This window comes from Ranitomeya imitator, chromosome 6, assembly GCF_032444005.1.
Source record: "Ranitomeya imitator isolate aRanImi1 chromosome 6, aRanImi1.pri, whole genome shotgun sequence".
Taxonomy (NCBI): domain Eukaryota; kingdom Metazoa; phylum Chordata; class Amphibia; order Anura; family Dendrobatidae; genus Ranitomeya; species Ranitomeya imitator.
The window spans coordinates 426,350,637-426,365,518 of NC_091287.1; the positions used below are offsets into that span (position 1 = coordinate 426,350,637).

At 45.3% G+C, this 14,882-nt stretch overlaps 1 protein-coding gene across 2 annotated transcripts in view; it reads right to left on the reverse strand.

Annotated features, from left to right (window-relative positions):
• The window catches only part of RB1CC1 (RB1 inducible coiled-coil 1), a 191,236-nt gene that overhangs the window by 63,830 nt on the left and 112,524 nt on the right, over nt 1–14,882 (reverse strand). The gene's annotated exons all lie outside the window — the stretch shown is intronic.

Genomic DNA, 14,882 nt, shown 5'->3' on the forward strand with positions numbered 1-14,882 from the left:
GCCTCTATTAATAATTAAGTCGCTGAGATGTACCTAAATATCAAATATTATTGAACACGAATAAAAGAAGGTGTCAAAAAAAAAAAGTTACAAAATCACATAATATTTATTAAAACACAGAGTAGCTTCAAGAAAAGCTAAAAGATTTATAGATGGGTCGAAGCGGGCATAACCAGGGTTCACCAGCTGTTCAATATTGACGGGATAATCCCATTCTCGGCCCTACAGGAAAAGTACCACTTCCCCCCGGAGAAATCTTTTGTTACCTACAATTTAAAAACTTTGTCAACTCCTTATTAAAAAATTCGACCCCTCCTTACTCCATGACCCCTTTTGAACAAAAGTGTCGTCAAAATCCACATGCCTCGGGAATTATTTCTCTCCTCTACTCATACATTAATGCCCCTTCCCATAGGCATTGTTTGAAATATACCGTTCGTTGGGAGTCGGACATCGGATCTACCCTGACAGATTCGGAATGGTCCCAAATTTGGTCCTCTTCTATTGGAGGAATATTAAATACACTCATGCTAGAAACCAACTACAAAGTGTTGATCCGATGGTATCTGACCCCCGCTAGAGTAGCTAAAGCAGTGGCTAACCACTCCACAAATTGCTTCAGAGGTTGCAATTCAACAGGAGACATGTTCCACATATGGTGGCTATGCCCGATTGTCAGAAGGTTTTGGATTAGGATATACCATTTGGTTTTTTCCATAGCGAACATTAACCTTAAAAAAAACCCATGGGAGGCGCTACTTAACAAACACATCTCCAACATCCCTAATCATACCCGATCTCTTATCTTATTTATATTTTTGGCAGCTAAACAAACCATTGCTTTGGCATGGAAAAAACCAAACTTAGACTTCTCCGCGGTCAAAACACGCCTCACCTGGTACATGATCAACGAGAAATTGTCGGCTATACTAATGGACAAAGTTGGCAAATTCGAGAAAATATGGCTCCCCTGGGCGGAATACACCAACCATACCGCTTTTGCCACACCGGTACTATACCCAACCAACTACATTCAGTCGGATTCAGGCTATGCGCACACGTTCAGGTTTTTTCGCGGTAAAAAACGCTATAAAAACTCATTAAAAACGCATACATTATGTATTCTATCATTTAGAATGCATTCTGCATGTTATGTGCACATGGATGCGTTTTTTTCCGCGAAAAAAATGCATCCCGGTAAAAAAAATGAGCATGTTCATTATTTTTGCGGATTTTCTGCGTTTTCCCCGCAATTCTATGCATTTGGGAAAAAACCGCACAAAAAACGCGTCAAAATCGCGGTAAAAACGCATGCGGATTTCTGGCAGAAATGTCCGGTTTTTGTGAGGAAAATTTCTGCAAGAAATCCTGACGTGTGCACATACCCTCAGAATAACCTACCATACTCTTCGGACGTTATACACTTTCTCACTCGGGCTCCCCCCCCCCCACTCCCCTTTCTCTTACTTTTGTTAGGTTGCATGATTGCATGTAATCACATGCATTATTGTTCAGATTGTATGTAACGATTTATTCTGATTTTTCTTGATTATCTTGATTATCTTTTATATGTAAACCGAAAACTTTCAATAAAAATTTATTGTTTAAAAAAAGAAAAGCTAAAAGACCCCACTAGAGGGCAATAACACATAGTATTATATAGGAGACCCCAATAAATATCAAGGAATCCAGGAAGATTAGTGAATAACACATGTGATAAACCACTATCCTAAGACATAGTCAGCCATGAATTACAGAGAAAGCCTCACCGTAGGATCCCAGGAATAGTTAAATGAGTTGTCTGGGTTGTTTTCATTAATGGCCTAGGTCATCAATATCTAAAATCGGCGGGGGGTGGCAACCAAGCACACTGGACGATCAGCTGCTGCCAGTGTTTCAGGATGTGCTCAGCTATGGAGCAACACAAAACAGGTCAGTCATTGGTATAAAAGCCGTGTATTGAACATCCGATCCCTACAGATATGAAGCTCTGCAACTCCACAACTGAGCACTTCCGGCTGCCACTAGCACTTCCGGCTGCCACTAGCACCCCCATCAATCAAATATTGAGGATAAGGACAGGTCATCAGTGTAACAGCCCTGAAAAAACCCTTTACCCTACATAGAGTAACGGACACCTTTTTTGGATTTATCTGACGGTTATGGTACAGACCCAAATCCGGAGACTGCTCCATACATGGTGATCTGGTGCCGATGTAGGACGTATTATTGTGGCCTATGTCTGGAAGGAGGTAAGGTAACCAGCTTTCAACTGAGTCTCTGTAACTTTTTAATGTATATGAACGAAAGTCAGCGAGCACTGATCACTAGCTAATGCTGACGAAAATGCAGAGTTCGCACTCCATATACAGCACAGTGAATTTTTAGCCAAGCAGTACAGTTAAATCTTATTTATAGTACAGTGGTATAAATAATTGTACAGTGAAGTTGTCACTGATCCACAGATAAGGAAATAGAGTGCTATTTTATAAAATTAGCCAATACCTGCTCAAGCTGACAACATGCAAAGTTGACATTGGAGAATTGTAATAGTTAATTAAGAAATCAATAAAAAAACAAAATAAACTGGATACCTATAGGAGTAATGTGAGTGAAGAAGAATGGAAACCCGGATGGGAAAATGAAATAAAAATTACTTTTAACCCATACAGATCTGGGAATTTTTATTTTTTGCTGGTTTTTTTTTTTTCCTTCCCCATGTTCCAAGAACCAACTTCTTTATCTTCCTGCTCTATTTAGCCATAGGAAAAACTTTTTTTTCTGCGAGACGTGTTGTAGACTTGAATGCTACCACTATAGAATGAACTGAAAAAACGTGAAAGAAAGAGTGCTGTGAAAAGCAAAAAAAAAAAGTTCTGCAATTGTTTTTCTTGGGTTTAGTTTTCATACTTATTATGATGCGATGAATATGATTTGGAAAAGCAATTTTCCATGTCAGCACGATTGCAGTGATGTAAAACAGCATTTAGTTATTTTAATAATAAACATATTAATAAAAAAAAAAAAAATCAGAAACTGAAAATTTTTTTTTTAGAAGCAGAGCTGATGATTTTATTGATACCATTTCGGGGTACATACGAGGGTTTGATTGATTTTTGGTGCATTTTTTTTGGTGGTGGTGGGGGGAGTGTGGTAAAAAAAAGCAGCCATTCTAGTGCTTTGATGTATTTTAATTTCAATATTTTAAAATTTCGATTGACTACTCTTTTTTTTTTTTTTTAGGGTGGGGACTGCGATACCAAATATGTTATTTTAATACGCTGCATTTTTCGGACTATAAGAAACACTTTTTTCCTCCCAAAATGTGGAGGAAAATGGGGGGTGCATTTTATAGTCTGGATGTATGGGCTCTGGCTGTGGTGTGGAGGTGGGGGAGCGGTTTCAGCGGAGCACTGGGTCACAGGAGGCAGGAGCCAGTGTCTCCAGCTAATTCATGTGCCCGCTGCCAAAGAGAAATGAATAAGCACTGCATTCCACGCCCATGGGTATGGAGGGCAATGAATATGCATTTCTTTCTGTCATCCTGGTATGATTGGTCCCATCAGAAAAGATAAAAGAAAAACAAAAAACAACATTACACTTACCTTCCTTTGCTCCTTCGCAGTGTCCTGTCCTTCAGTATTGCGCACTGTCAGTCGGAGCCTTCCTGCTGCTGGCAGTCACGTGTGCCGAAATTTAAGATAAATGAATATTCTGAATATTCATTTCTCTTAAGTTTTGGCACACGTGAACGCCGCAGCAACAGGAAGCCACTGGCTGACACTGTGCGCTACTGAAGAGGAATAGATACTCACCGCTCTCTGCAATGAACGGTCCCAGTAAGTATTCTGGCAGCTGTGCTCTGCTTGTGAGCAGCGCATGACATCCCTGCCATGCGCTGCTTACAAGCATTAAGCAGTTGCTGGCACCGGAGCAGGATGCTGCGACTGCGAGGGAGCAGAAGAAGGTCAGTGTAATGTTTTTTTAATCTTTCCTGATGGGGCCATGCATACCAGGAACGGGATGGTGCCAATTATAAAAGAAAAAGGATGGGACCAATCATAACAGGAACAGGATGGGGCCATTTATACCCTAAAAAGGATGGGACCAATCATACCAGGACCTTGATGGGGTCAATCATATCAGAATAAGGATGGGACCAATCATACAAGAAAAAGGATGGGACCAATCATACCAGGACCTTGATGGGAACAACCATACCAGAATAAGGATGGGACCAATCATACCAGAAACGGGATGGGACCAATCATACCAGGAACAGGATGGGGTTAATCATATCAGAAAAAGGATGGGACCAATCATACCAGGAACGGGATGGGGCCAATTATAAAAGAAAAAGGACGGGAACAATCATACCAGGAACAGGATGGGGCCATTTATACCAGAAAAAGGATGGGACCAATCATACCAGGACCTTGATGGGGTCAATCATACCAGGACCTTGATGGGACCAATCATACCAGGACCTTGATGGGAACAATCATACCAGGAACAGGATGGGACCAATCATACCAGGACCTTGATGGGAACAATCATACCAGGAACGAGATGGGGCGAATAATACAAGAAAAAGGATGGGACCAATCATACCAGGAACAGGATGGGGCAATTTATACCAGACAAAGGATGGGACCAATCATACCAGAAAAAGGATGGGACCATTTATACCAGAAAAAGGATGGGAACAATCATACCAGGACCTTGATGGGGTCAATCATACCAGAATAAGGATGGGACCAAATCATACCAGGAACGGGATGGGGCCATTTATAAAAGAAAAAGGTTGGGCCCAATCATGCCAGGACCTTGATGGGGTCAATCATGTCAGAATAAGGATGGGACCATCATACCAGGAACGGGATAGGGTCAATCATACCAGAATAAGGATGGGACCAATCATACCAGGAACTGGATGGTCTGATGCATCTTATAATCCAAAAAATAAGGTATATGTCCGCTGCAGTTCTCGTATACAGAAAACTCAGTTACTGAGCCAGCTTCATAAGTTAGTTGACAATCCATGACTATAAAGATGGTATAGGTCATTAAGGGGTTAAGCCAAGTCAGTGGTGCATTGAAGGAGCCCCACAATGTCATTTTCTAGGCTTCCTCTCTTTTGCAACGTATTCTTACAAAAATTCAAAGGAAAGTCTGTTACTTGTCAAAAACTTGGTATAGCTTCAGAGGAAAATGGATAAATAGAAAAAAAGGCCAAAACATGGCTAAATTGTATCGTCTCATGCAAAATTTTGCTCCGGTGGGAATATTCCACAGCTTTGTACCTAAAAAAGCAGACCATTCATCAAACACCAGCCCACACAAAAGCCAGTTACGGCCAATCTTTCAAAAAAAAATACAATAAATAATAATACAAATACTTATTATGATGCGATGAATATGACTTGAAAAAGCAATTTTCCAGGTCAGTACGATTGCAGTGATGTAAAACAGCATTTTGTTATTTTAATAATAAACATATTAATAAAAAAAAAAAAAAATCAGAAACTGTATAAAAGAAAAGTTTTCTTTTTTTTAGAAGCAGAGCTGATGATTTTGTTGATACCATTTTGGGGTACATACAAGGGTTTGATTGATTTTTAGTGCATTTTTTTTTGGTGGTGGTGGGGGGAATGTGGTAAAAAAAAGCAGCCATTCTAGTGTTTTGATGTATTTTTTAGGGTGGGGGCTGCGATACCAAATATGTTAATTTTATACGCTGCATTTTTCGGACTATAAGACACACTTTTTTCCTCCCAAAATGTGGAGGAAAATGGGGGGTGCGTCTTATAGTCTGGATGTATGGGCTCTGGCTGTGGTGTGGAGGTGGGGGAGCGGTTTCAGCGGAGCACTGGGTCACAGGAGGCAGGAGCCAGTGGCTCCGGCTAACTCATGTGCCCGCTGCCAAAGAGAAATGAATAAGCACTGCATTCCACGCCCATGGGCATGGAGGGCAATGAATATGCATTTCTTTCTGGCATCCTGGTATGATTGGTCCCATCAGAAAAGATAAAAGAAAAACAAAAAACAACATTACACTTACCTTCCTTCACTCCCTCGCAGTGTCCTGTCCTTCAGTATTGCGCACTGTCAGCCGGAGCCTTCCTGCTGCTGCCAGCAGTCACGTGTGCCGATATTTAAGACAAATTAATATTCTGAATATTCATTTCTCTTAAGTTTTGGCACACGTGAACGCCACAGCAACAGGAAGCCACTGGCTGACACTGTGCGCTACTGAAGAGGAATAGATGCTCACCGCTCTCTGCAATGAACGGTCCCAGTAAGTATTCTGGCAGCTGTGCTCTGCTTGTGAGCAGCGCATGACATCACTGCAATACGCTGCTTACAAGTATTAAGCAGTTGCTGGCACTGGAGCAGGACGCTGCGACCGCGAGGGAGCAGAGGAAGGTCAGTGTAATATTTTTTTATAATCTTTCCTGATGGGGCCATGCATACCAGGAACTGGATGGGGCCAATTATAAAAGAAAAAGGATGGGACCAATCATACCAGGAACAGGATGGGGCCATTTATACCCTAAAAAGGATGGGACCAATCATACCAGGACCTTGATGGGGTCAATCATATCAGAATAAGGATGGGACCAATCATACAAGCAAAAGGATGGGACCAATCATACCAGGACCTTGATGGGATCAATCGTACCAGAATAAGGATGGGACCAATCATGCCAGGAACAGGATGGGGCCATTTATACCAGAAAAAGGATGAGACCAATCATACCAGGAAAGGGATGGGGCCAATTATAAAAGATAAAGGATGGGGCCATTTATACCAGAAAAAGGATGGGGCAATTTATACCAGGAACAGGATGGGACCAATCATACCTGGACCTTGATGGGGTCAATCATACCAAAAAGGGGATGGGGCCAGTTATAAAAGAAAAGGGATGGGACTAGGGTTGAGCGACTTTTACTTTTTTAGGTTCGAGTCGGGTTTCGTGAAACCCGACTATCTGAAAAGTCGAGTCGAGTGAAATCGGCCGATTATCGCGAAAAGTCGGGGATCGACCGAAACACGAAACCCAATGCAAGTCAATGGGGAAGCATAGTCGGCAGTGAGTGGAGGCCAGGAAAACACCTACAGTGCCCATTTTAATGGCAAAAACATCCATTCTTGGTACTGAAGCTTGTCAATCTTAATTTACCTTATGGTAATAGTAAGGCATTGGAAATTGGGGGTCATTTGGCTAAAGTTGTGGGGGGTATGGCTGGTTCAAGTATTCAGTGGGCCCAGGAAACGTGGACCACGTCACGGCGGTGGAGCAGGGAGAAGTAAGTATTTCAACTTTGCAAGTGCTGTGATCCTGAGCAAGCAGGGGGGCCCACTCGTTCGCATTGGCACTGGCACAGGGCCCCTCAAAGTACGGCGGTGTGTTTGCATGGCGGGGGCGCCTCCCACCGGCAGCAACACTTTTGCGTACTATGAGGGGCCCTGTGCCATTGACGTCGCCAACGAGTATTCACCCCCACCCCCCCTTACCTGTCAAGGAACCTGCACTTTCATCTGCACCTTCCTCTTTGTCCCCGTGTAAGGTGGTATAGTATGCGGGAAGGGGAACCTGACTTTCAGCAGGGTCAGATTCTGGCTGTGTAGCGTGCACGGGGAATGTAGTGGTCTGGGTCAATGTACCAGCAGACTCATCTAGCACTGGCTGGGCAATGGGCAGGATGAGGAGGAAACACAGATATAGGCCCAAATAATAAAGTGGGCTAAATGCATTTCAAAATTGGTAACAGGACTAACCAGGCGGCATTGCTTTGTTCAGTGGAGGACAACTGTAATGAGAGGCTGACACAGTGAGTAGGCCCAAATCAGTAAGTAGGCTAAATGCAGTTCAAAATTGGTAACAGTAGTAAACAGGCGGCACTGCTTTGTTCAGTGGAGGAGAACAGCAAGGAGCGGTAGACACCGTTCGTAGGCCCCAACCAAACTAGTAGGCCAAATGCAGTGTAATATTAAAACTACTTAATGTAAGCCTGAAGATAGAAGCTCAGGAAAGGAAACCAGGAGAAAACCTTGGAGCGGCAGACACCATTAGTAGGCCCCAACCAAACTAGTAGGGCACATGCTCTATATTATTAAAACTACTTAACGAAAGCCTGAAGATTGAAGCTCGGGAAAGTAAACCAGGAGAACACCTAGGAGCGGCGGACACCGTTAGTAGGCCCCAACCAAACTAGTAGTCCCAAAGCAGTTTTCAAATTCCGATAGGCTGAAAACCTGACAATTAAAGCTCAGCTTTTTTAAGAGGAGGACAGCTGTATTAAGTGGCGCAGACAGACACAGGTAGTAGGCCTTAAACCAAAAAGTTGTCTCAATGCAGTTTAAAAAGGGTTACAGGGGTACACGGGCAGCATTGGTGTGGTCAGTGGAGGACAATTGGAAGGAGAGACTGCAGAGAGACTTACTAGGCATAAAATAAAAAAGTTGGCTCTATACAGATTTACATAGGTTCCATGGGTACACAGGCAGCATTGGTGTGGTCATTGGAGGACAATTGGAAGGAGGGACAGCAGACAGACTTACTAGGCCTAAAATAAAAAAAGTAGGCTCTATGCACTGTCAAATAGGTTCCGGGGTACACAGACAGCATTGGTGTGGTCAGCGGAGGACAATTGGAAGGAGTGTCTGACACAGTTAGTAGGCAAAAATAATAAATTGAGGTTAATGTCTGGCAAAAAAAAAAAGTTTACAAATAAACAGGTGGCATACCTAGGTACAGGGGTGGGCTCCTCTGCTGACTTGCAGACAGTGGTATTTGGCGCAAAGTATTAACTGGTGTAAATGTAGGACAGGGCCCCTGAATATTTTTACTAGCATCATATATGTCAACAAATTGGTATTGGCAGTGCCATTGAAGGATTTAACCGCATAGACTAAACAGTGGTGGAGCAGTGAGAGATAATTTTGCAAGTTGTAGAGCACTGCTAGAGCTTTGGGGGGGGGGAGGGGACACTCTCTCATGGCCGGCGGTACTGGCCCAGGGCCCCTCATGTTACAACGGTGTGTCTGACGTTGGGTGCGCACCACCACCGCCAGAGACACTTCATTGTACTATGAGGGACCCTGTGCCAGTGCAGTCGCCCAAAAGTGGGCACACCCACCTCTTCAGTCAAACGGCACTCTCACGGGTGCTTGCGCCAAGTGGTGACCACGGCCCCGTGCGGGAAGTCAGCCCATTTAGGGAGGTGTAAAAATGTCATATGCTGGACATACAGCAGCTGCAAATGGAGAAATTGGAACAGTCAGAAAGACCAGTCCAAAAGCAAGACCGTTTTACAGGAAAGCTAGGTGTCAGCCGGGAAAGGTGGGGCAAAATAGTTAGAAATCCATGAGTGGTTCATTTTAATGAAGGTTAGATCATCAACATTTTGGGTAGCCAGAAGAGTCCTTTTTTCGGTCAGTATTGAACCAGGAGCACTGAATACTCTTTCTGATAGCACACTAGCTGCTGGGCAAGCAAGCTCCTGCAATGCATATTCTGCCAATTCAGGCCAGGTGTCTATTTTGGATGCCCAGTAATCAAATGGGAATGACGGGTGAGGGAGAACATCGATAAGGGAGGAAAAATAGTTAGTAACCATACTGGACAAATGTTGTCTCCTGTCACTTTGAATTGATGCTGCAGTACCTGTCCTGTCTGAGGTCATTGCGAAATCACTCCACAACCTGGTCAGAAAACCCCTCTGTCCAACGCCACTTCTGATTTGTGCACCTCTAACACCTCTGCCCTGTTGCCCCCTGCAGCTCGTGTAAGAACCATCACCGCTGCTGTGTGCTGGGAATGCCTGAATCAAACGGTCTACAAGAGTTGCTTGTTTGGTTGCCAATATTTGCTCAAGGTTCTCATGTGGCATATTTTGCAATTTCCCTTCGGTTATCATTTTTATAATGCGGGGGTCCCTTTTTAGGATACGCAAGGCATAATCCGCCATGTGGGCCAATGTTCCAGGTGTCAATTCACTGCTTGTGCTGGGTTGAGGAGCACTTTCTGGCAAATCAACGTCATTTGTCTCCCTCAAAAACCCTGAACCTGACCTTGCAACGCCACCAGTTTCTATTGCCCCGAGAAGCTTCCTCATCCAAAAAATATTCATCCCCATCATCTTCCTCGTCCGCCACCTCGTCCAGTAGACTTCCCTGACCAGACAATGGCTGACTGTCATCAAGGCTTCCCTCGTCCTCGGCTGCAGACGCCTGCTCCTTTACGTGCGTCAAACTTTGCATCAGCAGACGCATTAGGGGGATGCTCATGCTTATGATGGCGTCGTCTGCACTAACCAGGCGTGTGCATTCCTCAAAACACTGAAGGACTTGACACAGGTCTTGTACCTTCGACCACTGCACACCTGACAACTCCATGTCTGCCATCCAACTGCCTGCCCGTGTATGTGTATCCTCCCACAAATACATAACAGCACGCCTCTGTTCGCACAGCCTCTGAAGCATGTGCAGTGTGGAGTTCCACCTTGTGGCAACGTCGATTGTTAGGCGGTGCTGGGGAAGCTTCAAAGATCGCTGATGGTTCTGCATACGGCTGGAGTGTACGGGCGAACGGCGGATGTGCGAGCAAAGTCTGCGCACCTTCAGGAGCAGGTCGGGTAACCCCGGATAACTTTTCAGGAAGCACTGCACCACCAGGTTCAAGGTGTGAGCCAGGCAAGGAATGTGTTTCAGTTGTGAAAGGGCTATGGCAGCCATAAAATTCCTTCCGTTATCACTGACTACCTTGCCTGCCTCAAGATGTACACTGCCCAGTCATGTCTGAGTTTCTTGCTGCAAGAACTCGGACAGAACTTCCACGGTGTGTCTGTTGTCGCCCAAACACTTCATTGCCAATACAGCCTGCTGACGCTTGCCACTAGCTGTTCCATAATGGGACACCTCAGGTGTAACAGTGGCAGCTGCGGATGGAGTGGTCGTGCGACTGCGGTCTGTGGACGAGCTCTCGCTTCTGCTGGAGGACGAGGAGGAGGGGGGGGCGAACGCCTACAGCCAACTGTTTCCTAGACCGTGGGCTAGGCAGAACTGTCCCAATATGGCTGTCCCCTGTGGACCCTGCATCCACCACATTAACCCAGTGTGCCGTGATGGACACGTAACGTCCCTGGCCATGCCTACTGGTCCATGCATCTGTTGTTAGGTGCACCTTTCTACTGACAGATTGCCTGAGTGCATGGAAAATGCAGTCTTTTACATGCTGTTGGAGGGCTGGGATGGCTTTTCTCGCAAAGAAGTGTCGACTGGGTAGGTCGTAGCGTGGTACTGCGTAGTCCATCAGGGCTTTGAAAGCTTCACTTTCAACTAACGGTAGGGCATCATTTCTAACGAGATTAGTCTAGCAATGTGGGCGTTCAAACCCTGTGTACGCGGATGAGAGGATGAGTACTTCCTTTTCCTAAAGAGAGTCTCTTGTAGGGTGAGCTTGACTGGAGAGCTGCATATGGTGGAACTAGCGGGGGTGATGGTGGACATGGCACACTGAGGGAGGGTTGGTGATGGTATTCTTGCAGTTGGCCTACATACAGTGTTTCCTACCACGAACCTGGTGATTCCCTGACTGCTTTGGCCTTGCGACGAAACCTCCACATTTGCTGCAGGTGGTGTCGTAAACGGTGGGCTTACAGTGAGGGAAGGAATGTAGCATTGCTGACTAGCTTCATTGTGAGAGGGTGCAACAACGTTACGGGACGTTTGGTAGTTAGTCCAGGCTTGCAAGTGCATGGTGGTTAAATGTCTACGCATGCAACTTGTATTTCGATTTTTCACATTCTGACCTCTGCTGAAGGCCCTTGAGCATTTCTTACAGATGACTTTGCACTGATCATTTGGATCTTGGTTAAAAAATTACCAGACTGCACTCTTCATACTATCGGATACCTTTTCAGGCATTGCACACTGAGCTACTTTAACCGGATGGCCACGCTGTCCTACAACTGTTTTTGGTTTTGACACACGTTTTTGGCCAGATACGGGCCTGCCAGATGAAAGCTGTTGCGATGTTGATGCCTGCTGCGGCTCCTCCTCCTCCGCTTCAGAGCTACTGCCGGCGGCACCCTGTTCCCCCAATGGCTGCCAATCGGGGTCAACAACTGGGTCATCTATCACCTCCTCTTCTATGTCCTGTGCACCTTCCTCTGTGTCACCGTGTAAGCCGGTGCTATAGCGTTCGAAACGGGGAACCATAGTCTCATCAGGGTCAGATTCTGGCTCAGTACACTGCGAGGGCAATGTTGTGATCTGAGTCAATGGAACAGCATAATAATCTAGCTGTGCATCTGTACACTCCATGTCCAATTCATCTTGTAATGGGCATGACCTGTTAACAATTTCCCTTTCTAACCCAGGCACGGTATGTGTAAAGAGCTCCATGGAGTAACCTGTTGTGTCGCCTGACGCATCCTTCTCTGTTGTTCTGGGTGAAGCACACAATGAAGCGATTTGTTCCTGACTGGGAGCATCCACTGACGACGCGCTGCTCTTAAATTTTGCACTTTCCGAAGAGGAGGCGAAAGAGCTAGAGGCAGAGTCAGCAAGGAAAGCCAAAACTTGTTCCTGCTGCTCTGGCTTTAAAAGCGGTTTTCCTACTCCCAGAAAAGGGAGCGTTCGAGGCCTTGTGTAGCCAGACGATGACGCTGGCTCAACAACTCGAGACTTAGGTGCTATATTGCTTTTCCCACGACCACCTGATGCTCCACCACCACTACCATCATTACCAACTGGCAATGACCGCCCACGGCCACGACCTCTTCCACCAGACTGCCTCATTCTTGGAAAAATGTAACCAAACTAACAAACGTTATATGGTACTGTAAAACCAGTTAGAAGGTGTACGTAAACTTGTTGTGAGTTTAAATCTCCCTTTATAGGTGTGTGAGACTTCTGGGAAAATCAGGCCCACTGTTTTACACTACACAGTTTGAGTGGCAGAAAGTGGATGACAGATGCCACAAACAGGACTGACGCAGATGCACTCAGTGGCAATATAAATCTCCCTTTTTTATGTGTGGGAGAATGCAGGAAAAAGTCAGGCCCACTGTATTACACTACATAGTTTGAGTGGCAGAAAGTGGTTGGCAGATATATCAAAAAATACAAGGGCTGTAGTAGAATTTTAGTCTCCCTACAATGATCAGAGGACAAGTATGGCAGCAATAAAAAGGACTGCTGCACACAAGAGTGTGGACAAAGAAACAAGAGAACTGTGCAGAAAAGAAAGAGCAACAGGATTTTTGCTTTGAAAAAAGCAGTTGGTTTGCACAGCGGCGTACAAACAGCAATGCAGCTATCAGGGAGCCTTATAAGCTACAGAGCTGATGCACAGAAATTTAGCCTCCACTGTCCATGCAAAGAAAAGGTGGTGTTGGACAGTGGAAATCGCTACAGCACAAGCGGTTTGGGGGTTAATATTCCCGTCCTAACAATATCCCTGCTTCAGACGAAGCTACAGCAACCTCTCCCTATGCTCAGATCGGCAGAAGTAAGATGGTGGTCGGCGTGCACGCCCCTTTATAGCCCCTGTGACGCCGCAGAAAGCAAGCCAATCACTGTAATGCCCTTCTCTAAGATGGTGGGGACTGAGACCTATGTCATCACGCTGCCCACACTCTGCGTCCACCTTCATTGGCTGAGAAATGGCGCTGAACAAGTCATATGAAACGCGACTTTGGCGCGAAGATCGCCGACCGCGTGGCCGATCCCACACTGGGATCGGCTTGGGTTTCACGAAACCCGACTTTGCCGAAAGTCGACGACTTATGAAATTGACCGATTCGTTTCGCTCAACCCTAGATGGGACCATTTATACCAGAAACAGGATGGGACCAATCATCCCAGGATCTTGATGGGGTCAATCATATCAGAATAAGGATGGGACTAATCATACAAGAAAAAGGATGGGAACAATCATACCAGGACCTTGATGGGGCCAAGCATACCAGGAACGGGATGGGGCCATTTATAAAAGAAAAAGGATGGGACCAATCATAACAGGACCTTGATGGGCAAAATCATAACAGAAAAAGGATGGGACCAATCATACCAGGAAAGGATGGGGTCTTTATACCAGAAAAAGGATGGGACCAATCATACCAGAAACGGGATGGGACCAATCATACCAGGAACAGGATGGGGTTAATCATATCAGAAAAAGGATGGGACCAATCATACCAGGAACGGGATGGGGCCAATTATAAAAGAAAAAGGACGGGAACAATCATACCAGGAACAGGATGGGGCCATTTATACCAGAAAAAGGATGGGACCAATCATACCAGGACCTTGATGGGGTCAATCATACCAGGACCTTGATGGGACCAATCATACCAGGACCTTGATGGGAACAATCATACCAGGAACAGGATGGGACCAATCATACCAGGACCTTGATGGGAACAATCATACCAGGAACGAGATGGGGCGAATAATACAAGAAAAAGGATGGGACCAATCATACCAGGAACAGGATGGGGCAATTTATACCAGACAAAGGATGGGACCAATCATACCAGAAAAAGGATGGGACCATTTATACCAGAAAAAGGATGGGAACAATCATACCAGGACCTTGATGGGGTCAATCATACCAGAATAAGGATGGGACCAAATCATACCAGGAACGGGATGGGGCCATTTATAAAAGAAAAAGGTTGGGCCCAATCATGCCAGGACCTTGATGGGGTCAATCATGTCAGAATAAGGATGGGACCATCATACCAGGAACGGGATAGGGTCAATCATACCAGAATAAGGATGGGACCAATCATACCAGGAACTGGATGGTCTGATGCATCTTATAATCCAAAAAATAAGGTATATGTCCGCTGCAGTTCTCGTATACAGT